Raw genomic sequence first — 12,086 nt, forward strand, 5'->3', positions numbered from 1 at the left:
TGCTAGCCTTATTTCTGTGGAATCTGAGAACAGATATTTCGGATCCCTTCGAAGACTAGAGGGCCAAAAGTAATATCCTCTGATAACAAAGAGAAAGAAGCTTTCTGAGAAACTTCTGTGTGTTCTGTGAAATCATCTCACAGAGTTACAGCTTTCCCCTCAAGAAGGCTGTCGCTAAGACAGTTCTTGTGGAACTGGCAAAGTGATATTTGGAAGCCCTTAGAGGGCTATGGTGAAAAAGGAAATATCCTCAGATGAAATCTGGAAAGAAGCTTTCTGAGAAACCGCTTAGTGTTCTGTTAATTCATCTCACAGAGTTATATCTGTATTTCGTGTATCTCTTTGCAAGTCTTATTTCTGTGGAATCTGAGAACAGATATTTCGGATCCCTTTGGAGACTATAGGGCCAAAGGAAATATCCTCCGATAACAAAGAGAAAGAAGCTTTTTGAGAAACATTTTGTGTTCTGTGAAATCATCTCACAGACTTACAGCGTTCCCCTCAGGAAGACTTTCGCTAAGACAGTTCTTGTGGAATTGGCAAAGTGATATTTGGAAGCCCATAGAGGGCTATGGTGAAAAAGGAAATATCCTCAGATGAAATCTGGAGAGAAGCTTTCTGAGAAACTGCGGAGTGTTCTGTTAATTCACCTCACAGAGTTACATCTGTATTTCGTGGATCTCTTTTCTAGCCTTATTTCTGTGGAATCTGAGAACAGATATTTCGGATCCCTTTGAAGACTATAGGGCCAAAGGAAATATCCTCCGATAACAAAGAGAAAGAATCTTTCTGAGAAACTTCTTTGTGTTCTGTGAAATCATCTCACAGACTTACAGCTTTAGCCTCAAGAAGCCTCTCGCTAGGACAGTTCTTGTGGAATTGGCAAAGTGATATTTGGAAGCCCATAGAGGGCTATTGTGAAAAAGGAAATATCCTCAGATGAAATCTGGAGAGAGGCTTTCTGAGAAACTGCTTAGTGTTCTGTTAATTCATCTCACAGAGTTACATCTGTATTTTGTGGATCTCTTTGCTAGCCTTATTTCTGTGGAATCTGAGAACAGATATTTCGGATCTCTTTGAAGACTACAGGGCCAAAGGAAATATCCTCCGATAACAAAGAGAAAGAAGCTTTCTGAGAAACTTCTTTGTGTTCTGTGAAATCATCTCACAGAGTTACAGCTTTAGCCTCAAGAAGCCTTTCGCTAAGACAGTTCTTGTGGAATTGGCAAAGTGATATTTGGAAGCCCATAGAGGGCTATGGTGAAAAAGGAAATATCCTCAGATGAATTCTGGAAAGAAGCTTTCCGAGAACCTGCTCTGTGATATGTGACTTCCACTCACAGAGTTACATCGGTATTTCGTGGATCTCTTTGCTAGCCTTATTTCTGTGGAATCTGAGAACAGATATTTCGGATCCCTTTGAAGACTATGGGGCCAAAGGAAATATCCTCCGATAACAAAGAGAAAGAAGCTTTCTGAGAAACGTCTTTGTGTTCTGTGAAATCATCTCACAGACTTACAGCTTTAGCCTCAAGAAGCCTCTCGCTAGGACAGTTCTTGTGGAATTGGCAAAGTGATATTTGGTAGCCCATAGAGGGCTGTGATGAAAAAGGAAATATCCTCAGATGAAATCTGGAAAGAAGCTTTCTGAGAAACTGCTGAGTGTTCTGTTAATTCATCTCAAAGAGTTACATGTGTATTTCGTGGATCTCTTTGCTAGCCTTATTTCTGTGGAATCTGAGAACAGATATTTCAGATCCCTTCGAAGACTAGAGGGCCAAAAGTAATATCCTCCGATAACAAAGAGAAAGAAGCTTTCTGAGAAACTTCTGTGTGTTCTGTGAAATCATCTCACAGAGTTACAGCTTTCCCCTCAAGAAGCCTTTCGCTAAGACAGTTCTTGTGGAATTGGCAAAGTGATATTTGGAAGCCCTTTGAGGGCTATGGTGAAAAAGGAAATATCCTCAGATGAAATCTGGAAAGAAGCTTTCTGAGAAACCGCTTAGTGTTTTGTTAATTCATCTCACAGAGTTACATCTGTATTTCGTGTATCTCTTTGCAAGTCTTATTTCTGTGGAATCTGAGAACAGATATTTCGGATCCCTTTGGAGACTATAGGGCCAAAGGAAATATCCTCCGATAACAAAGAGAAAGAAGCTTTTTGAGAAACTTTTTGTGTTCTGTGAAATGATCTCACAGACTTACAGCGTTCCCCTCAGGAAGACTTTCGCTAAGACACTTCTTGTGGAATTGGCAAAGTGATATTTGGAAGCCCATAGAGGGCTATGGTGAAAAAGGAAATATCCTCAGATGAAATCTGGAAAGAAGCTTTCCGAAAAAACTGCTCTGTGATATGTGACTTCCACTCACAGAGTTACATCGGTATTTCGTGGATCTCTTTGCTAGCCTTATTTCTGTGGAATCTGAGAACGGATATTTCGGATGCCTTTGAAGTCTATAGGGCCAAAGGAAATATCTTCCGATAACAAAGAGAAAGAAGCTTTCTGAGAACCTTCTTTGCATTCTGTGAAATCATCTCACAGAGATACAGCTTTCCCCTCAAGAAGCCTTTCGCTAAGACAGTTCCTGTGGAATTGGCAAAGGGATATTTGGAAGTCCCTAGAGGGCTATGGTGAAAAAGGAAATATCCTCAGATGAAATCTGGAAAGAAGCCCTCTGAGAAACTGCTGAGTGTTCTGTTAATTCTTCTCACAGAGTTACATCTGTATTTCGTGGATCTCTTTGCTAGCCTTATTTCTGTGGAATCTGAGGACAGATATTTCGGATCCCTTTGAAGACTATAAGGCCGAAGGAAATATGCTCCGATAACAAAGAGAAAGAAGCTTTCTGAAAAACTTCTTTGTGTTCTGAGAAATCATCTCACAGAGTTACAGCTTTACCCTCAAGAAGACTCTCGCTAGGACAGTTCTTGTGGAATTGGCAAAGTGATATTTGGAAGCCCTTAGAGGGCTATGGTGAAAAAGGAAATATCCTCAGATGAAATCTGGAAAGAAGCTTTCCGAGAAACTGCTCTGTGATATGTGACTGACACTCACAGAGTTACATCTGTATTTCGTGGATCTCTTTGCTAGCCTTATTTCTGTGGAATCTGAGAACAGATATTTCGGATCCCTTTGAAGACTATAGGGCCAAAGGAAATATCCTCCGATAACAAAGAGAAAGAAGCTTTCTGAGAAACTTCTTTGTGTTCTGTGAATTCATGTCACAGACTTACAGCTTTAGCCTCAAGAAGCCTCTCGCTAGGACAGTTTTTGTGGAATTGGCAAAGTGATATTTGGAAGCCCATAGAGGGCTACGGTGAAAAAGGAAATATCCTCAGATGAAATCTGGAAAGAAGCTTCCTCAGAATCTGCTGAGTGTTCTGTTAATTCATCTCAAAGAGTTACATCTGTATTTCGTGGATCTCTTTGCTTGCCTTATTTCTGTGGAATCTGAGAACAGATATTTCGCATCCCTTCGAAGACTAGAGGGCCAAAAAAATATCCTCCGATAAAAAAGAGAAAGAAGCTTTCTGAGAAACTTCTTTGTGTTCTGTGAAATCATCTCACAGAGTTACAGCTTTCCCCTTAAGAAACCTTTCGCTAAGACAGTTCTTGTGGAATTGGCAAAGTGATATTTGGAAGCCCCTAGAGGGCTATGGTGAAAAAGGAAATATCCTCAGATGAAATCTGGAAAGAAGCTTTCTGAGAAACTGCTCAGTTTTCTGTTAATTCTCTCACAGAGCTAATTCTCTATTTCCGGGATCTCTTTGCTAGCCCTATTTCTGTGGAATCTGAGAACAGATATTTCGGATATCTTTGAAGACTATAGGGCCAAAGGAAATATCCTCTGATAACAAAGAGAAAGAAGCTTTCTGAAAAACTTCTTTGTGTTCTGTGAAATGATCTGACAGCGTTACAGCTTTCCCCTCAAGAAGCCTTTCGCTAAGACAGTCCTTTGGAATTGGCAAAGTGATATTTGGAAGCCCATAGAGGGCTATGGTGAAAAAGAAAATATCCTCAGATGAAATCTGGAAAGAAGCTTTCTGAGAAACTGCTTAGTGTTCTGTTAATTCATCTCACAGAGTTACATCTGTATTTCGTGGATCTCTTTGCTAGCCTTATTTCTGTGGAATCTGAGAACAGATATTTCGGATCCCTTTGAAGACTAGAGGGCCAAAAGAAATATCCTCCGATAACAAAGAGAAAGAAGCTTTCTGAAAAACTTCATTGTGTTCTGTGAAATCATCTCACAGAGTTACAGCTTTCCCCTCAAGAAGCCTTTCGCTAAGACATTTCTTGTGGAATTGGCAAAGTGATATTTGGAAGCCCATAGAGGGCTATGGTGAAAAAGGAAATATCCTCATATGAAATCTGGAAAGAAGGTTTCTGAGAAACTGCTTAGTGTTCTGTTAATTCATCTCACAGAGTTACATCTGTATTTCGTGGATCTCTTTGCTAGCCTTATTTCTGTGGAATCTGAGAACAGATAATTCGGATCCCTTTGTAGACTATAGGGCCAAAGGAAATATCCTCCGATAACAAAGAGAAAGAAGCTTTCTGAGAAACTTCTTTGTGTTCTGTGAAATCATCTCAGAGAGTTACAGCTTTCCCCTCAAGAAGGCTTTCGCTAAGACAGTTCTTGTGGAATTGGCAAAGTGATATTTGGAAGCCCATAGAGGGCTATGGTGAAAAAGGAAATATCCTCAGATGAAATCTGGAAAGAAGCTTTCTGAGAAAGTGCTGAGTGTTCTGTTAACTCATCTCACAGAGTTACATCTGTATTTCGTGGATCTCTTTGCTAGCCTTATTTCTGTGGAATCTGAGAACAGATATTTCGGATCCCTTTGAAGTCTATAGGACCAAAGGAAATATCTTCCGATAACAAAGAGAAAGAAGCTTTCTGAGAACCTTCTTTGCATTCTGTGAAATCATCTCACAGAGATACAGCTTTCCACTCAAGAAGCCTTTCGCTAAGACAGTTCTTGTGGAATTGGCAAAGTGATATTTGGAAGCCCTTAGAGGGCTATGGTGAAAAAGGAAATATCCTCAGATGAAATCTGGAAAGAATCTTTCCGAGAAACTGCTCTGTGATATGTGACTTCCACTCACAGAGTTACATCTGTATTTCGTGGATCTCTTTGCTAGCCTTATTTCTGTGGAATCTGAGAACAGATATTTCGGATCCCTTTGAAGACTATGGGGCCAAAGGAAATATCCTCCGATAACAAAGAGAAAGAAGCTTTCTGAGAAACTTCTTTGTGTTATGTGAAATCATCTCACAGACTTACAGCTTTAGCCTCAAGAAGCCTCTCGCTAGGACAGTTCTTGTGGAATTGGCAAAGTGATATTTGGAAGCCCATAGAGGGCTATGATGAAAAAGGAAATATCCTCAGATGAAATCTGTAAAGAAGCTTTCTGAGAAACTGCTTAGTGTTCTGTTAATTCATCTCAAAGAGTTACATCTGTATTTCGTGGATCTCTTTGCTAGCCTTATTTCTGTGGAATCTGAGAACAGATATTTCGGATCCCTTCGAAGACTATGGGGCCAAAGGAAATATCCTCCGATAACAAAGAGAAAGAAGCTTTCTGAGAAACTTCTTTGTGTTCTGTGAAATCATCTCACAGACTTACAGCTTTAGCCTCAAGAAGCCTCTCGCTAGGACAGTTCTTGTGGAATTGGCAAAGTGATATTTGGAAGCCCATAGAGGGCTATGTTGAAAAAGGAAATATCCTCAGATGAAATCTGGAAAGAAGCTTTCTGAGAAACTGCTGAGTGTTCTGTTAATTCATCTCAAAGAGTTACATCTGTATTTCGTGGATCTCTTTGCTAGCCTTATTTCTGTGGAATCTGAGAACAGATATTTCGGATCCCTTCGAAGACTAGAGGGCCAAAAGTAATATCCTCCGATAACAAAGAGAAAGAAGCTTTCTGAGAAACTTCTGTGTGTTCTGTGAAATCATCTCACAGAGTTACAGCTTTCCCCTCAAGAAGCCTTTCGCTAAGACAGTTCTTGTGGAATTGGCAAAGTGATATTTGGAAGCCCTTAGAGGGCTATGGTGAAAAAGGAAATATCCTCAGATGAAATCTGGAAAGAAGCTTTCTGAGAAACCGCTTAGTGTTCTGTTAGTTCATCTCACAGAGTTACATCTGTATTTCGTGTATCTCTTTGCAAGTCTTATTTCTGTGGAATCTGAGAACAGATATTTCGGATCCCTTTGGAGACTATAGGGCCAAAGGAAATATCCTCCGATAACAAAGAGAAAGAAGCTTTTTGAGAAACTTTTTGTGTTCTGTGAAATCACCTCACAGACTTACAGCGTTCCCCTCAGGAAGACTTTCGCTAAGACAGTTCTTGTGGAATTGGCAAAGTGATATTTGGAAGCCCATAGAGGGCTATGTTGAAAAAGGAAACATCCTCAGATGAATTCTGGAAAGAAGCTTTCCGAGAAACTGCTCTGTGATATGTGACTTCCACTCACAGAGTTACATCTGTATTTCGTGGATCTCTTTGCTAGCCTTATTTCTGTGGAATCTGAGAACAGATATTTCGGATCCCTTTGAAGACTATAGGTCCAAAGGAAATATCCTCCGATAACAAAAAGAAAGAAGTTTTCTGAGAAACTTCTTTGTGTTCTTTGAAATCATCTCACAGAGTTACAGCTTTCCCCTCAAGAAGGCTTTCGCTAAGACAGTTCTTGTGGAATTGGCAAAGTGATATTTGGAAGCCCATAGAGGGCTATGGTGAAAAAGGAAATATCCTCAGATGAAATCTGGAAAGAAGCTTTCTGAGAAACTGCTGAGTGTTCTGTTAACTCATCTCACAGAGTTACATCTGTATTTCGTGGATCTCTTTGCTAGACTTATTTCTGTGGAATCTGAGAACAGATATTTCGGATCCCTTTGAAGTCTATAGGGCCAAAGGAAATATCTTCCGATAACAAAGAGAAAGAAGCTTTCTGAGAACCTTCTTTGCATTCTGTGAAATCATCTGACAGAGATACAGCTTTCCCCTCAAGAAGCCTTTCGCTAAGACAGTTCCTGTGGAATTGGCAAAGTGATATTTGGAAGTCCATAGAGGGCTATGGTGAAAAAGGAAATATCCTCAGATGAAATCTGGAAAGAAGCCCTCTGAGAAACTGCTGAGTGTTCTGTTAATTCATCTCACAGAGTTACATCTGTATTTCGTGGATCTCTTTGCTAGCCTTATTTCTGTGGAATCTGAGGACAGATATTTCGGATCCTTTGAAGACTATAAGGCCGAAGGAAATATCCTCCGATAACAAAGAGAAAGAAGCTTTCTGAAAAACTTCTTTGTGTTCTGCGAAATCATCTCACAGAGTTACAGCTTTACCCTCAAGAAGCCTCTCGCTAGGACAGTTCTTGTGGAATTGGCAAAGTGATATTTGGAAGCCCTTAGAGGGCTATGGTGAAAAAGGAAATATCCTCAGATGAAATCTGGAAAGAAGCTTTCCGAGAAACTGCTCTGTGATATGTGACTTCCACTCACAGAGTTACATCTGTATTTCGTGGATCTCTTTGCTAGCCTTATTTCTGTGGAATCTGAGAACAGATATTTCGGATCCCTTTGAAGACTATAGGGCCAAAGGAAATATCCTCTGACAACAAAGAGAGAGAAGTTTTCTGAGGAACTTCTTTGTGTTCTGTGAAATCATCTCACAGAGTTACAGCTTTCCCTTCAAGAAGCCTTTCGCTAAGACAGTTCTTGTGGAATTGGCAAAGTGATATTTGGAAGCCCATAGAGGGCTACGGTGAAAAAGGAAATATCCTCAGATGAAATCTGGAAAGAAGCTTTCTGAGAAACTGCTGAGTGTTCTGTTAATTCATCTCACAGAGTTACATCTGTATTTCGTGGATCTCTTTGCTAGCCTTATTTCTGTGGGATCTGAGAACAGATATTTCGGATCCCTTTGAAGACTATAGGGCCAAAGGAAATATCCTCCGATAACAAAGATAAAGAATCTTTCTGAGAAACTTCTTTGTGTTCTGTGAAATCATCTCACAGACTTACAGCTTTAGCCTCAAGAAGCCTCTCGCTAGGACAGTTCTTGTGGAATTGGCAAAGTGATATTTGGAAGCCCATAGAGGGCTATTGTGAAAAAGGAAATATCCTCAGATGAAATCTGGAGAGAAGCTTTCTGAGAAACTGCTTAGTGTTCTGTTAATTCATCTCACAGAGTTACATCTGTATTTTGTGGATCTCTTTGCTAGCCCTATTTCTGTGGAATCTGAGAACAGATATTTCGGATCTCTTTGAGACTATAGGGCCAAAGGAAATATCCTCCGATAACAAAGAGAAAGAAGCTTTCTGAGAAACTTCTTTGTGTTCTGTGAAATCATCTCACAGAGTTACAGCTTTAGCCTCAAGAAGCCTTTCGCTAAGACAGTTCTTGTGGAATTGGCAAAGTGATATTTGGAAGCCCATAGAGGGCTATGGTGAAAAAGGAAATATCCTCAGATGAATTCTGGAAAGAAGCTTTCCGAGAACCTGCTCTGTGATATGTGACTTCCACTCACAGAGTTACATCTGTATTTCGTGTATCTCTTTGCTAGCCTTATTTCTGTGGAATCTGAGAACAGATATTTCGGATCCCTTTGAAGACTATAGGTCCAAAGGAAATATCCTCCGATAACAATAAGAAAGAAGTTTTCTGAGAAACTTCTTTGTGTTCTTTAAAATCATCTCACAGAGTTACAGCTTTCCCCTCAAGAAGGCTTTCGCTAAGACAGTTCTTGTGGAAATGGCAAAGTGATATTTGGAAGCCCATAGAGGGCTATGGTGAAAAAGGAAATATCCTCAGATGAAATCTGGAAAGAAGCTTTCTGAGAAACTGCTGAGTGTTTTGTTAACTCATCTCACAGAGTTACATCTGTATTTCGTGGATCTCTTTGCTAGCCTTATTTCTGTGGAATCTGAGAACAGATATTTCGGATCCCTTTGAAGTCTATAGGACCAAAGGAAATATCTTCCGATAAGAAAGAGAAAGAAGCTTTCTGAGAACCTTCTTTGCATTCTGTGAAATCATCTCACAGAGATACAGCTTTCCCCTCAAGAAGCCTTTCGCTAAGACAGTTCTTCTGGAATTGGCAAAGTGATATTTGGAAGCCCATAGAGGGCTACGGTGAAAAAGGAAATATCCTCAGATGAAATCTGGAACGAAGCTTTCTGAGAAACTGCTGAGTGTTCTGTTAATTCATCTCACAGAGTTACATCTGTATTTCGTGGATCTCTTTGCTAGCCTTATTTCTGTGGAATCTGAGAACAGATATTTCGGATCCCTTTGAAGACTATGGGGCCAAAGGAAATACCCTCCGATAACAAAGAGAAAGAAGCTTTCTGAGAAACGTCTTTGTGTTCTGTGAAATCATCTCACAGACTTACAGTTTTAGCCTCAAGAAGCCTCTCGCTAGGTCAGTTCTTGTGGAATTGGCAAAGTGATATTTGGTAGCCCATAGAGGGCTGTGATGAAAAAGGAAATATCCTCAGATGAAATCTGGAAAGAAGCTTTCTGAGAAACTGCTGAGTGTTCTGTTAATTCATCTCACAGAGTTACATCTGTATTTCGTGGATCTCTTTGCTAGCCTTATTTCTGTGGGATCTGAGAACAGATATTTCAGATCCCTTCGAAGACTAGAGAGCCAAAAGTAATATCCTCCGATAACAAAGAGAAAGAAGCTTTCTGAGAAACTTCTGTGTGTTCTGAAAAATCATCTCACAGAGTTACAGCTTTCCCCTCAAGAAGCCTTTCGCTAAGACAGTTCTTGTGGAATTGGCAAAGTGATATTTGGAAGCCCTTTGATGGCTATGGTGAAAAAGGAAATATCCTCAGATGAAATCTGGAAAGAAACTTTCTGAGAAACCGCTTAGTGTTTTGTTAATTCATCTCACAGAGTTACATCTGTATTTCGTGTATCTCTTTGCCAGTCTTATTTCTGTGGAATCTGAGAACAGATATTTCGGATCCCTTTGGAGACTATAGGGCCAAAGGAAATATCCTCCGATAACAAAGAGAAAGAAGCTTTTTGAGAAACTTTTTGTGTTCTGTGAAATCATCTCACAGACTTAGAGCGTTCCCCTCAGGAAGACTTTCGCTAAGACACTTCTTGTGGAATTGGCAAAGTGATATTTGGAAGCCCATAGAGGGCTATGGTGAAAAAGGAAATATCCTCAGATGAAATCTGGAAAGAAGCTTTCCGAAAAAACTGCTCTGTGATATGTGACTTCCACTCACAGAGTTACATCGGTATTTCGTGGATCTCTTTGCTAGCCTTATTTCTGTGGAATCTGAGAACGGATATTTCGGATGCCTTTGAAGTCTATAGGGCCAAAGGAAATATCTTCCGATAACAAAGAGAAAGAAGCTTTCTGAGAACCTTCTTTGCATTCTGTGAAATCATCTCACAGAGATACAGCTTTCCCCTCAAGAAGCCTTTCGCTAAGACAGTTCCTGTGGAAATGGCAAAGTGATATTTGGAAGTCCCTAGAGGGCTATGGTGAAAAAGGAAATATCCTCAGATGAAATCTGGAAAGAAGCCCTCTGAGAAACTGCTGAGTGTTCTGTTAATTCTTCTCACAGAGTTACATCTGTATTTCGTGGATCTCTTTGCTAGCCTTATTTCTGTGGAATCTGAGGACAGATATTTCGGATCCCTTTGAAGACTATAAGGCCGAAGGAAATATCCTCCGATAACAAAGAGAAAGAAGCTTTCTGAAAAACTTCTTTGTGTTCTGAGAAATCATCTCACAGAGTTACAGCTTTACCCTCAAGAAGACTCTCGCTAGGACAGTTCTTGTGGAATTGGCAAAGTGATATTTGGAAGCCCTTAGAGGGCTATGGTGAAAAAGGAAATATCCTCATATGAAATCTGGAAAGAAGCTTTCTGAGAAACTGCTGAGTGTTCTGTTAACTCATCTCACAGAGTTACATCTGTATTTCGTGGATCTCTTTGCTAGCCTTATTTCTGTGGAATCTGAGAACAGATATTTCGGATCCCTTTGAAGTCTATAGGACCAAAGGAAATATCTTCCGATAACAAAGAGAAAGAAGCTTTCTGAGAACCTTCTTTGCATTCTGTGAAATCATCTCACAGAGATACAGCTTTCCCCTCAAGAAGCCTTTCGCTAAGACAGTTCTTGTGGAATTGGCAAAGGGATATTTGGAAGCCCCTAGAGGGCTATGGTGAAAAAGGAAATATCCTCAGATGAAATCTGGAAAGAAGCTCTCTGAGAAACTGCTGAGTGTTCTGTAAATTCATCTCACAGAATTACATCTGTATTTCGTGGATCTCTTTGCTAGCCTTATTTCTGTGGAATCTGAGGACAGATATTTCGAATCCCTTTGAAGACTATAAGGCCGAAGGAAATATCCTCCGATAACAAAGAGAAAGAAGCTTTCTGAAGAACTTCTTTGTGTTCTGAGAAATCATCTCACAGAGTTACAGCTTTACCATCAAGAAGCCTCTCTCTAGGACAGTTTTTGTGGAATTGGCAAAGTGATATTTGGAAGCCCTTAGAGGGCTATGGTGAAAAAGGAAATATCCTCAGAGGAAATCTGGAAAGAAGCTTTCTGAGAAACTGCTTAGTGTTTTGTTGGTTCATCTCACAGAGTTACATCTGTATTTCGTGGATCTCTTTGCTAGCCTTATTTCTGTGGAATCTGAGAACAGATATTTCGGATCCCTTTGAAGACTATAGGGCCAAAGGAAATATCCTCTGATAACAAAGAGAAAGAAGATTTTTGAGAAACTTCTTTGTGTTTTGTGAAATCATCTCACAGATTTACAGCTTTCCCCTCAAGAAGCCTTTCGCTAAGACAGTTCTTGTGGAATTGGCAAAGTGATATTTGGAACACCCAGAGGGCTATGATGAAAAAGGAAATATCCTCAGAGGAAATCTGGAAAGAAGCTTTCTGAGAAACTGCTTAGTGTTCTGTTAATTTATCTCACAGAGTTACATCTGTATTTCGTGGATCGCTTTGCTAGCCTTATTTCTGTGGAATCTGAGAACAGATATTTCGGATCCCTTTGAAGACTATAGGGCCAAAGGAAATATCCTCCGATAACAA

Source organism: Macaca nemestrina, chromosome 7 (genome assembly GCF_043159975.1).
Source record: "Macaca nemestrina isolate mMacNem1 chromosome 7, mMacNem.hap1, whole genome shotgun sequence".
Taxonomy (NCBI): domain Eukaryota; kingdom Metazoa; phylum Chordata; class Mammalia; order Primates; family Cercopithecidae; genus Macaca; species Macaca nemestrina.